Below are 14,146 nucleotides of genomic sequence, written 5' to 3' on the forward strand. Positions count from 1 at the left end.
GACAACTCTGGCATCAAACACAGATTCGTCATTTTCTATATTAAGAGAATGTTCAGTTGCATCAGGTTTTTTTAGCAGGGCCAACACTTAGTAGAATTTTGAGGTTGTGCAAGTGAATTTTTGCCCAGCCCGAAACGCCTTTCCCTGCCTCCAGATGATCAATAAAATCAGCTTATAAAACCCTTTTGTATCTAGTTTCTCACTTGAATCTTCTGTCAGCCCAGTGAGGTTGGTGTTTTTATTAACTTCACATTTCAGAAGAGGACACTAAGGGCTCAGGGAAGTGAAATGACTTGCTTAAGTCCACACAGCAAGTCAATGACTGAATGAGAACAAGCCCAGCCACGACTTCTCCTATGTGCTGCCTCTTCTTCCAGTCCAAGGGGACGCACTGACCCAGTGCACCTTCTCACACCAGTATTCAGTGTACTGCCGTCCCAGGGATACCTAAGTGTTAAAGAAAGGCAGAATGGGAAGAAGAGTGTATAGCCTTTAAGAAGTCAAGGGGGGTTCCTAAGAACATGCTGAACCAGCCTGACCTACCAGCTCCTTCCCTCAAGATCCACTCCGAGAAACTACAGAGGAAAAACATTGTTGCAGGGAAAGCTATAAGAACTCACTGGAGAGGCAGAAGCTGCTTTTATTTGGCATGTACACATGTTTGAAATGGTCCTAACCTAAGGCAGAGGGTATCCAGGCTGCTATTACAGAATAAAACAAGAAAGGAGCCATTCCTTCTTAGGATCTTCATCCCCCCTCCCTCCCCATCTTTACTGCCTTGGGACAGACAAAGGCTGGAGCTTAGACTTCTTGAGCAAGTGTGCCTTGCGTGTCAAGCAGGGCAGTGCAGAAGCCCTGTGCTGAGTGGAGGTGAGGAAAACACATGCGGATTGGCTGGTCTCAGGTGGTTACTGCCCCACCTTCTCCTTCTAAACCCCCAGGGCTGGTGGATTATAATCTTCTCTTCTGGGTACTAATTCTTCCTAAAGTAAAGAATACATCTAAAGGGAGTTCCCTGGTGGTCCAGTGGTTAAAAACCTGTCTTGCAATGCAGGGGACACTAGTTCGATCCCTGGTCAGGGAACTAAGATCCCACATGCCACAGGGCAACTAAGTCCGCGTGCCACAACTACTGAGCCAGAGCATCACAACTACTGAGCCCATGTGCCACAACTAAAGAGAAGCCCGCACACCACAATGAAGAGCACATGCACTCCAATAAAAGATCCTGTGTCCCACAACTAAGACCCAATGCAGCCAAAAAAAAAAAAAAAGAATACATCATATATCTAAGGAGCTATTTGATAGGGTGAGGAGTGATTAGCTCAGGTTTTCTGATGCCTAAAATCATTCACTTCTGGGTTTATCCTCTATCCTCAACCCCCAATTTAAACACATTGATGACGATACCAGTGGAGGTCCTGCCGTCAGTCCTTTTGCCATCAGCACTGCTGGACCAAGCAACCCACAATGCTAGAGGAATGGAAGCTCATGGGAGAAAAGAGAAACACTAATATTTCCAAAGTAAAACACAAAACTGAGTTAGAGATTCCATAGGAACCAGAGGTATTAGATCAAGAATTTACATATATTTTTAAGAATCTAATTTTTTATATTTACAAAATAAGGAATGATATTAGTAACATATAAAGAAAAAAACATAAAAATAAAGTCGAAATGTTGAGTATGAATATATAATATTTGAGAAAATGAGCACAACGGATGATAATTAGTAGAATGGATTCACCTGAGGAATGAATTAGTAAACTGGGAGATCAGATTGAGGAATTCTCCTTAGCAGAAAATTATTTTAAAAATGGAAACTATTTAAGGTATAAAGGGCAAAAATAGTCCCAGGAAGAAAAAAAGGAAAAAGAAAAAAATAGATCCAAATGGAGAGGAGGAAATATTTAAAGGAATAATGGAGATAATTTCCCCAGAATTAATGAATGATGAAAAGCCTTGCACTGATAGGAACCATAGAGAGCAAAAGAAGAGCAATAAGTAAAATCACACTCCTAGACATAAATTATGTTAAAGTTCAAGAATATCAAAGATAAGGTAAAATTGTTAAAAAAAAAAAAAAAAAAAACCTTCCAGAGAGAAAGAAAGAGGTCAATATATGTATTGACCTTATTCCACTGTAAGGAATTAGAATAATATTAATATCAGGGTTTTCAGCCATATGCAAGGATGCAAATACAGAATTTCATACCCAGCCAAACTTTCATGCAAATGTGAAGGCATGATAAAAATACTCTAAGACATACAGAGTCTCAGAGTATTTGCCACACAAAACCCATATGTGAAACATTTTTAAATGACATACTTATATAGATAGAAACCAATTTAAGGGATGATAGAAGAAATATGTGAAGAAAATGTGATAAAAGATCTTTGTAAATTTTGTGGTTATCTTAAAAAATAACTGAGACCAAAAAAAAGAGAAAACAAAACCATGTCCATAAAAACCAAGGGACATCAAAGTATATTAGTATTCTTATCTAATATAAGAGGAAACATAGACAACTTTAAAACAATAAACAAAAAATACAAAATATAGGGGAAAAGTGTGACAAATTGGAATAATAAACTATTTAATAAAGTAGAAGGCATAACTACTAGAGATGAAACTACTAGAGATGAAAATGAACTAACTTGCCAAGAACAAAAAACAAAATCCAGTTATTTGCTATTCACCAGACACATTCTAAAGCAATACATATACAAAAAATAAAAATAAAAGGATAAAAAAATGATTAATCAGGCAAGTAAAACAAAATAAAGCTAGTGTTGATATACTACTATCAGATACTATGAGGATCACAATCTTTATACCAAAACTAGCAAAGAGCTGCAAGGAAAATTATATAACTATGCCACTTATTGCTATAAATGTAAAAATCCTGAAAAAAAGTTTTAGTAAATCAAATCCAACAGTGCCTTAAAATGATCATATAGCACACTGGGCTTTCCTCACATGTATGAGGATAACCTTAACATTAGAAAATCTGTAAGCGTAATGTACCATATCAGCTAAATATTGCTAGTACAATAAGATAAGAAAAAGGAGGAAATAAAATTACCATTATTTTCAGATGATGTGATTTTGTGACCAACTTTCACATTTGTTTTGGTAGGGAAATTAGTCATGGCTGGAACTGGAAATTTGTAAAACCGCTTAGAAAAACAACTTGATATTATCTCGTAAAATTGAACTTTATGGACTCTATAACCCCAAAATGCTGCTCCGATGACTATGCTTAAAGGACATTTTGCATATTTACCAGAAAATGTGGATAGGAATGTTCATTGCACTACTATACAAATTAATAAACCAAAAAATTCCCATCAATAGGGAATGATGAATAAGCTATAGCATATTCAAATTAAATGAATACAACAAGCAACCATATAGACGAGTTTTCAAAATATATTAATTAAAAAGTAAAAATATCAAAACTATTTGTGCATGATGTCCTTTTTGTACTATTAAGAACAATATTAATAAAATATACTTTTTAAAGGAATACCTGTAGGTGAGACAAAAGTATTTAAAAAGCAAGGCAAAGGAATGATGAATACAAGATGCATGATGGCGGTTACCCTGGGAGGAGGTTGTCAGGGGTTGAGTGGGGGAGACCACAGGGGAAGATGTGATCAAGCTACTGTCAAAGTCCTAGTTTTCACATGTGAAGGGTCATTTGCAAATGCTTAATACATTAGATTAACTAAATAAGTAAATACAATAGTGCCATACATGAAAGAAGGATTATGATTAATCCAGTTCTAAGTCCCTGAGAGCTAAAAGAAATATTTCAGATGGGAGACTTCAGGCACTGAGGCTCTGGAGGTGGAGATTTCCTTGAGCATAGCTGTCTGAGTCACGTATTTAGTGGCCATTTGATCCATTAGCCCTGGAGGCCTGCCTAGTGCCATAAATATTGGTACCAAACCTGTTGTAAAGATCATGTGCAAAGACTAAATTTCCATGCTCAGACAACCTGACGTTAACCAGAAATCAGCAATTGCTTCTGCCTCAGCAGTAGTATCTTACCAGGTCTCCTGACCTAAGCCCCACCGTCCCTTACAGTTCTTCTCCATACTGCCTCCAGACTGCTAAACTGTAAAACTGATCAGATTACTTCTCCTACATCACTATCTCTAGATCAGGTCTTTGGCTGGGTATTATAGGACCTTAGTGATCTTTCCCCAGCAAAACAGAGCTGTTCAGTACCTCCTGCAGCTCCACACCAGCCTGCCTTTGCACATGCTCTTCTGTCTGTCTGAAATACCCTTATCTTTACCTGCTGACATTTCACTCATTTTCAAATCTCAGCTCCCCTTCCTCCTAATCTATGAAGACCTGGAGGGAGAAGGCAATGGGCAGGGAGGGTAGGACTATCCAGGTGCTCAAAAATAACTACATCTTTAACATAAAGTCTAGACACACAGAGTTAAACCAGTGACAGAGCCTACATATCATATCCAGGTTGCAACTGACGCCTGATTCTGGTGACTTGCACCTGTGGCGGTAGTGCCAGCCTAGGTGGGCATGAAACTCTGGTCTCTTTCCCCATCTTCCAGAGGTGGTTTCTAGGCAGCAGGATAGAAAGAGCTTGGGTTTTGGCTGACTTGAATCAATTCAGGACTTAACCTTTAAAATGCATCGAATCTATGGGAATTACATATTAGCTCTCTGAAAAATGAGAGAACAATTTAAATAGTGCCAATGATTCTGCTCATTTCATTAAGTTAGTGATGCACCTCAGAAAGCGTGAGAAGACACCCTAGAATCTGTTGCTTACGCAAAACTGTATACACTGTACTTTACTGGCAAATTAAAGGATTTCCAAGATAATTTTGATGATGAGCAATGTTTACCTTATTCACTGATATTGAAATCCTAACCCCTGGGTGAGATGCTACTCCAGTGTATGAACTTTGACTTTGAAGAGGTGTCTCAATCTCCCTGAGCTTTGATTTCCTTATTCTTCAAGTCTTTTAGGAGGGTGGCAGGTTGTATTCTCCAAAGATGGTCATAGCAACATCTGCCATCCCATCTGAGCTCTCTTTCCGCAAAGAGTAGGATCTATGTCTTTCCCCCTGGAATGTGGGTGGATTAGTGACTTGCTTATAACCAATAGAGTAAAGCAAAAGGAATAGAATCTGACTTCAGAGCTAGGTCATAAAAGGTCACCCAGCTTCCACCTTTATTTTTTTTTTTTTCCTGGAACACTGGCTTTTAGAGAACTGAGCCTCCATGAAGAAGGCATTAGAATTAGAAAGAAATTCAACTTCAGTTGAATTTTTTCAATTACCCTGAGGCCACCATGCTGTGTAGAAACCCAGGCCACAGAGAGAGGCCACATGTAAGTACTCCCATCCCAGTGGACAGAGTAGCAGCTGCCAGACATGGGATTCATGACACCTCCAGGTGATTTCAATCCACAGTTGTGGAGCCCCTCAGCCTTTGTATCTCCCAACTGAGGTCTCAGACATCATGGAGCGGAAACAAGCTATCCTTTTTGTGACCCTTCTGAGTTCCTGACCCTCAGAACACATACTCATTATAAAATTGCTCTTTTATGCCACTAAGTTTGGGGGTAGTTTTTAAAGCAGCAATAGAAACTGAATCAAAGATCTTTCTGAGGACCGAAGAAAATAATCTACATAAAGTACCTGCACAAAGCACATGTGCAGAAAATAGTGGCTGGCGCCAGTATTGTGTCCTATGCCTAGACTAGCAGCCACTCTATTTTTCTGAGGCTAAATCTGCTATTTAGGAATATCGACTAACGCGAAAGTGTGTTGTGTGGATCAAATAGGATGATGGAGATGAAAATGCTTTGGCAACTGTGATGCTCTGTACGAATCAAAGGAATTCGTACATTTATAATATATCTGTCCACTAATGGCTTGGGATAGGAGGGCACTCTTGTAATCCTTCAGTGGCAGTCGGTGTCTGAAATGCCAAGATCAAAGGGCCTTGGCCTGAGGCCACACATTTGCTCCCTGTTAGAGATCATTGATTTCAACCTTTCATCTAATAAGCTTTTATTAAGTGCCTACTGTAAGCAGAAAACTGTTAAATGTTGTTAGTTTTCTGGAGAAATTAGGGTACTTAATTCAGTCCCCTAAGAAAAGTCTGGATAGTTAGGAGGACAAGAAATAAATGTAATGCTGGTAGAACAGAGGCTTTCTGCTGGGCTTCCTAAAAGAGAGGAAGGAGGAAGAGGACTAATGAGGCTTGAGAACCTGCAATATACCAGGTACTGTGCCAGGCTCTTTGCATATTGTCTTACTCAATTTTCACAATGACTCTATGACAAGGATTATTTATTAGTACTTAGCAATGAGAAAACAGATGCTTGGAGAAAGTAAATGTCTGGCCCAAGTTTACAGCAGTAGTAAGTCAGCCCTGAAATCTGTGTCTGGAGACCCTCCACCATACTGCGACCCTTGAATATTGTTTTCTGCCTCAAAGAATTGTTTCTCCACGCAGACCACCAAATAATGTCTCATCTGAGGTTCAAATATTTGCTTATTAGATGATAACATTTCTGTTCAATTAATTTTCTTCTGAAATTTTACATTAAAATAATTAATAATAATAATAGTATCCCACCAGCACAGAACTCTAGCATTTACAATGCATGTTCACATCTTTGTCTTCCTGGATCTTCCAAAAGCATTGTGGGGGAGGCATAATGTTATACCCAAGGTCTCACAGATAATAAGCGAGCAAATGATTGCACTTGAGTTTGCCATTACATTATAAGAAGAATAAGTATTTCCTTAATGGTATGTAATTTGTCTTACGTATTACCTGATTTTAAGCCCTGCTGAAAATTTCATAAAGGCTTGTCATCATGCTCAAAATGTCACACAAACCATGATGCTTATCTCATCATTGACACAATATACATCTCATGATGCAATATGCATGCACATTTTAGACAAGAAATATTAAATCCATTGTTAAAATATCTTATTAATAACTTTGATTATTTTTTTTGTTGACTTCCAGTCAGTTCAGGTGGAATGATTATTGCATTTTCCTTGAAAAGTGACTGGGAGAGAGTTTTTACCAGGAGTAGAAGGGTCCATACTTGCAGTCCTTTGTTTGGTTATGCTTGCAACATAGGTTTCTTCTTCAATCCACTGCTTATCAAAATCTTTTAAGGCAGAAACCATTTTAACTCATTTAAGTTCATTTTGGAAAAGTTAGTTTCATTGAAACTGGGTAATATAATCATAGATGCACTTGACGGGGCTCGTGTAAACTTAAGAACATCACAATACGCTGAGAGCCTAAAAAGAATGAATGTGATTGCCACACCATCCAACTCCCATTCTACCTTCAAGACATCTCAGGTATGTTACAAGGATGCAATTGTCTCATGTAGGTATGAGCACCAACATGGGTAGCAGTGCCCATCCACTTATTAAACATTGGTAAAGTTTTCTTCCTTTTTTAGATTTACGGTACAAAAATAGAAATTCTTGATGGTTATATGAATATACACATGTGAAAAAATTACGTATAACTACATACACACATATACACACACAAAAATAAGTGTAAGTAAAAATTGGAGAAATCTAAACATGCTCCGTGGACTATACCAATGTTGAAATCCTTTTTTTGATATTAGACTGTAGTTACGCAAGATGCTACTACTAGGTAATGGATATAATTCCATCCCCTTCAATTTTGTTTTTGCAACTTCCTGCAAATCCATAATTATTACAAAAATTACATAAATAGAAGTTCTAATATCCCTTTGGCAACTCGGTAGATTGCTGGATACATCTCCAAACATGCCCTTTTTGAGGGCCATGGGTCTGGCTCAGTGTGAGAACTGGAAGACGTTTCCTCTCTTCAGGCCTCATTTTCCACATCTATACAATGGATAGGTTGGCTCAAAACCCTAGTTAGCTCTAAAACCTAGGATTGTATAGGCGTGATTTTGGGGAGATTTGCATCTATCTCAGATTATATGATTATGGAACATTGCTAGCTGCTAAGGGGAAGTATGGTCAGCTGTTTGGTTTCAAGTCCCCTGTCCTTGTCTTAAAGCCATTCACCCCTGCCCCCAGGCTCTTTCTTAGGATCTTCTGACTAAGTGAAACTCAAAAAATTGTAAAATATTTTCATCAAGAACCTTGAATAAAGCATCACAGAGAGTGGATAAAAGAAAAACGTAACATTACCTGCTGAAGATGATGTCTTCAGTACCAGACCTTCAGAGTCTATGTAGAGCACGCGGTAGCTATAATCCTGCTTTCATGACTTGTTCAGGCTGTCCAGAATGCTAGCTGCAAAGGAAAACACCCTTTCTGCAGCCAACTTGGAAGAGATGTAAAGAGATTTGTAAGTCAGACACAGAGCCTGCAGGGATTTGTGAATGTCACCCTGACATTGAAGGGGGAAAGTTGATTGTTCTCCAGTGCGTAGCAATTCAAAAGCTCATCCTTGGAGAAAGCCAAGAGGTGGGGTTATATCTTTTTCACATCTATAGACCGTCTCTTAACCTTGGTAATTGCTCAGTTGGGAAGATATATTTACTTTGGATGTGGGAACCAGGAAGAACTGTTCTTATCGTTCTCATGTTGGCCAAATCTTAGAGCGTTTTCAGCTATGTATCTTCCTTTGACCAAGCTACTTCTTACTTCCCTTCTTTCTTTTAAAGACTTGATTTTTTTTTAGCAGTTTTAGATTCACAGCAAAATTGAGTGGAAGGTAGAGAGATTTCCCATACACACCCTGCTTTTACACAGGCCTAGCCTCCCCCATTATCAATATCTTGCACCAGAGTGGCACGTTTGCTATGATTGAACTGACACATCGTTGTCCCCCAAAGTCCACAGTTTACATTAGATTTCCCCCTTGGTGTTATACATTCTGTGGGTTTGGAAAAAAGTATAATAACATGTATCTGCCATTGTAGCATCAAAGAGACTAATTTCATTGCTTTAAAAATCTTCTGTGTTTTGCCTATCGATCCTCCCTTGCCCCCAAACTCCTGGCAATCACTTATGTTTTTACTGTCTCTATAATTTTGCCTTTTAGAGAATGTCATATAGTCGGAATTTTACAGTATGTAGCCTTTTCAGATTGTCTTCTTTCACTTAGTAATATGCATTTATATTTCCTTGTGTCTTTTCATGGCTTGGTAGCTCTTTTTTTTTTTTTAGTGCTGAAAACTTTCCATTGTCTGCATATACCACAGTTTATCTATTCACCTACTGAAAGATATCTTGGTTGCTTCCAAGTTTTAGCAATTATAGATAAAGCTGCTATAAACATCCATGTGCAAATTTTTGTGTGGCTGTAAGTTTTCAGCTTATTTGGGTAAACACCAAGGAGTATAACCGTTGGATTATACAATGAGTATGTTTAGTTTTGTAAGAAACTGCCAAACTTTCTTCCAATGTGGCTGTATCATTTTGCATTTCCAACAGTGAATGAGAGCTCCTGTTGCTCTACCTCCTGGCCAGCATTTGATGTTGTTATTGTTATGGATTTTGGCGTTCTAATAGGTGTGTTGTTGTGTCTTATTGTTTTAATTTTCAATTCCCTAATGACATATGATGTGAAGCATCTTTTCATAAACTTACTTTGCTTATTTGTCATCTGTACATCTTCTTTGGCAAGGTGTCTGTTCAAGTCTTTTGCCCAGTTTTAAAAATCTATTAGTTCATTTTCTTAATTTTTCAGTTTTAAGTCTTCTTTGTAAATTTTGGATAACAATCCTTTATTCAATATATCTTTTACAAATATTTTCTTCCAGTCTGTGATTTGTCTTCTCAATCTCTTGACACTGTCTTTCACAGAGCAGAAGTTTTAAATTTTATTGGAATCTAGCTTATCAATTTTTTCTTCCATTGATCATGGTTTTTCTGAAAAGTTATTGACAAACTCAAGGTCGTTTAGATTTTCTCCTATGTTATCTTCCAGGATTTTTAGAGGTCTGCATTTCATATTTAGGTCTATTATCCATCTTGAGTTAATTTTTGTGATGGATTGAAGGTCTGTATCTATGTATATATATTTTTACATGTGGGTATTCATTTGTCCCAGCACCATTTTTTGAAAAGACTATCTTTTCTTCATTTTAGTGCCTTTGTTCCTTTGTCAAAGATCAGTTGACTATATTTATGAGAATCTACCTCTTGGCTCTATAATTTGTTCCATTATCTATTTGTCAATTTTTTTTTTTTTTTTTTTTTACTTATACTACACTATCTTGAATATTGTAGTTTTAGAGTAAGTCTTAAAGTTGAATAGTATCAGTTTTCTGACTTTGGTTTTCTTCTTCAATATGAGTTGACTATTCTGGGTCTTTTGCCTCTCTACATAAACTTTAGACTAATCCATCAATGTCTACAAAAAAAATTGCTGGAATTTTTATTGGAATTGCATAGATCAAGTTGGGAAGAGCTGGCATCTTGACAATATTGTCTTTCTACCATAAACATGGAATATCTCTTCATTTATTTAGTCCTTCTTTGATACTTTTTATCAGAGTGTTGTGTTTTTCCTCATATAGATCTTACTTTTTTGTTAAGTTTATACCTAAATGTTTTATTTTTTTCGGAGTGCTAATGTAAGTGTAGTGTTTTAAATTTCAAATTCTACTTGTTCATTGTTGGTCTATAGTGAAGCAATTGACTTTTGTATATTAATCTTTTATCCTGCAACCTTGCTATAATCACTTACTAATTCCAAGAGGTTTTTTTGGTTGATTCTTTCAGATTTGCTCTGTAGACAGTCATGTCAACTGAGAACAAAGACAGTTTCATTTCTTCCTTCCCAATCTGCACACCTTTAATCTACTTTTCATGCCTTATTGCATTAGCAAGAACTTCCAGTATGATGCCGAAAAGCAGGCTTATTCTTAATCTTAAGGAGAAACATTGAGTTTCACTATGTATGATGTTAGTTATAGGTGTTTTTAAGATGTTCTTTATCAAGCTGAGGAAGTTCCCCTCTATTCCTAGATTGCTGAAAGTTTTTATCATGAAAGAGTGTTGAATTTTGTCCAATGCTTTTTCTGCATCTATTGATATGATCATGTGATATTTCTTTTTTAGCCTGTTGATATAAGGGATTACATTACATTTCTGAATGTTGAACAATTCTTGAATACTTGAAGTAAATCTCACTTCATCATGGTGTATAATTATTTTCATACATTGTTAAATTCAATTTGCTAATATTTTGTTGAAGATCTTTGCATCTATGTTCATGAGAGATACTGGTCTGTAGTTTTCTTCATCTTTTTCCGGTTCTGGTAATAGTGTAATGCTGGTCTCATAAAGTGAATTAGGAAGTATTCCCACTGCTTCTATTTTCTGATTGTAGAGAATTAATATAATTTCTTCCTTTGAAGTTTTGTAGAATTCACTATTGAATCTATCTGGGCCCTAAATTTTGAAATAAAATGTTTATTGAGATATTTATAGATTCATATTCAAGCATAAGAAATAATACAGAGAGATCCCATGTGCCCTTTACCCAGTTCCCCACAATGATATATCTTGCAATCCTATAGTACAATATCACAACCAAGGTATTACCATTGATTCAGTCCATCTCTTTTATTTTTATTTCCCATTTGTGTGTGTATTTAGTATTTAGTATACAATTTTATTACATGTGTAAACTTGTTATTGAGTACAAGATACAGAAAAGTCTAGATTTCTTTTCATCCTTTCTGCAGCAGTTTGGATACTACCCTGCTAAGTGATAGAAACTCACTGAACATGTATCAATGCATTACTTTAGGAGATTTCGTTTGTTACAAATCTGGGTGTTTTCTAGGGTCTCCTTTGTTCTATTGTCCCTAAAATTGGCCCACAGGCCATTGCGAGGGACAGTGGTTGATGGGCTTATTTCTGTAACAGAGTTGCTGAATCCTGCCTTTTGTACAGGTCCAATACACATCACATTTTAACTGCTAGAAGCTGATGAACATGACATAACCTCCCTCCCAAGGTGAATACACCTATCTGCATTTTTAGCACTGAGGGATGGCACTTGAAATCCGTGACAGTCAACATAACAAGTGTCATGTTCAACTTGACTTCTGAGATTCTAAGATATAGTTAGGTCTACACAGTGCATTGATGATTTAGAGGGAAAAGTACCACATAATATAATTTATTTATCCATTAAACAAGTTTTGAGAGATGATTATGTGTCATCTTTGAGAGGATTACAAAGATAAATTGAACAAAGATTTTTGCCCTAAAACAACACATGTGCTAACTAGGGAAATATAACACATAAATTTAGTCTTCTTTCCCACTACTTCATTTCACAGCTTTGTGTTCTAGCCAAACAAACTACCCATTCACTAGTCACCAAACTTCACGGGGTTTCCCTGCCTCTGCCTTTGTTCACAGTTTTTCCTCTGATTGGCCTCCTTTTGCTTCTCATGACCATTTCTTTCCCTAAACCAAGATCAAGTGCAAACTTCTCCATGAAGACTTCCCTAAAGAGTAAGTGATCTCTCTCCCCTATAAATTCCTTTATATTGGCTTTTAAGTGTCATACTTTGTATCTGAGTTACTTATCTCTACGTCTGGGATCCCTGGTAGATATGAGTTCTGAAGGCAGGATTTATGTCGAGGAAGCTGAGGATCTATGGCCTACTGAATGCAATCATATTTTGATGTAGCATGGTTCATTTCCGTAGAAGTTGTTACTACTATTTCTCCTTCTTCCTCTCTGCATATGAAAATTAAAATGTGGTTATGCTGCAAATATTTGTTACAGACCTTAGAAAATATGAGCCCAAAGCACAGGACAACATAATATTCTTATACTTTTTTCTAATATTTGTTTTATGATCCTACAAGCATTCTCAGACTTCCTGTGACAAAGATCATTTTTCTAGTTTCTAAGCAAGATCCCCTAAGGAATTAAAAGATTGAGCAACATCCTGCTAGGGAATAGCAGAGCTGGAAGGTGCCTTAGGGATTATCTAGTTCAATTGATTTGTTTTAAAGATGGGGAAATTGAGGCTTGGAAGGAAAATGAGGCTTGTTTAAGGTCACAAAGTGATTTCGGGGCCAAGCTGGACCTAGAAAATGGGTCTCTTGGTGGTTACTGAAATTCTCTGTCTATATACAAGGCCAAGTTGCCAAGCTGACCCTGTTCTTACCCAACACCCTGTCTGAAGTTTCTGTCTGAAATGAGCCTAGGCCATTATAAGTATTACAACAGGACCACCAGAAGCCTTACTAAGCAGTCTTACATTAAATTAAAGAATTTAGTAATGAGGCAGGTAGCTGGACACAACGTGTCACCAAGAGTTCCAACAGAAGCACAGGTGACCAACACAAGACCAAGCCCAAAGACAAGAGCCAGAGCTGGTAGGGGACCATGTCTTTAGAGTGATAGACTCCCAGAGCCAGAGAGAACCTTGGAAATTAGTCAGAAGAGAAATCAGCACTGCAACATTAGGTAGGGGGTCTTGTCTTCTAGAAATAACCCTGTTATTTACCTTTGATGTTACATTAGGCAAGTTCCTCCCCTTCTCTAGTCCCCAGTTTCCAACTGTATAAAATAAACAGGTTGGGTTAGATGATACCCAAGGTACTTTCCAAATCTGATATTTTTCTATTCTATAAAGCATCCCATTTCCTAGTTTGACAGGTGAGGAAAAGGACACTTACAGAGGTTCAGTAACTTGCCTAAGGTCACTCAGTGCTTGGGTAGCAGCGTGGAGCCCAGAGTCCAGCATTCTACCTACTGCCCCACATGGCTAGAACCATCCCTTCCACACTGCCCTGTAGCCTTGTGGTGAATTATGAAACTGCTGTCCCAAGGCTCTTGCAATTGCCCTCTTCTCTATGCCCTTGAGACCGCTGGCCTCATGCAGAGGGCTGTGGGAGAGGGGTCTGAGCAGTCTCTGCGCTAGAAGTGGAGTAAGGATCAAATCGGCTTTCTTCCCTCTCTTTGATAAAATGAAACCAAAACCAACTCCTTAATTTAGAGGGCAGAGAGGCTGGAGGAGAGTACCCCTCAGCCTCAGCTTACGTGGAGTCCCAGTATCATGGAGAATGAAGGCCCTTCTCCTAGGGGCAGGTGGATCTCCTACCCAAGTCTCTGCAGAATGAAATCAGATGATGG

This window comes from Hippopotamus amphibius, chromosome 6 (genome assembly GCF_030028045.1).
Source record: "Hippopotamus amphibius kiboko isolate mHipAmp2 chromosome 6, mHipAmp2.hap2, whole genome shotgun sequence".
Taxonomy (NCBI): Eukaryota; Metazoa; Chordata; class Mammalia; order Artiodactyla; family Hippopotamidae; genus Hippopotamus; species Hippopotamus amphibius.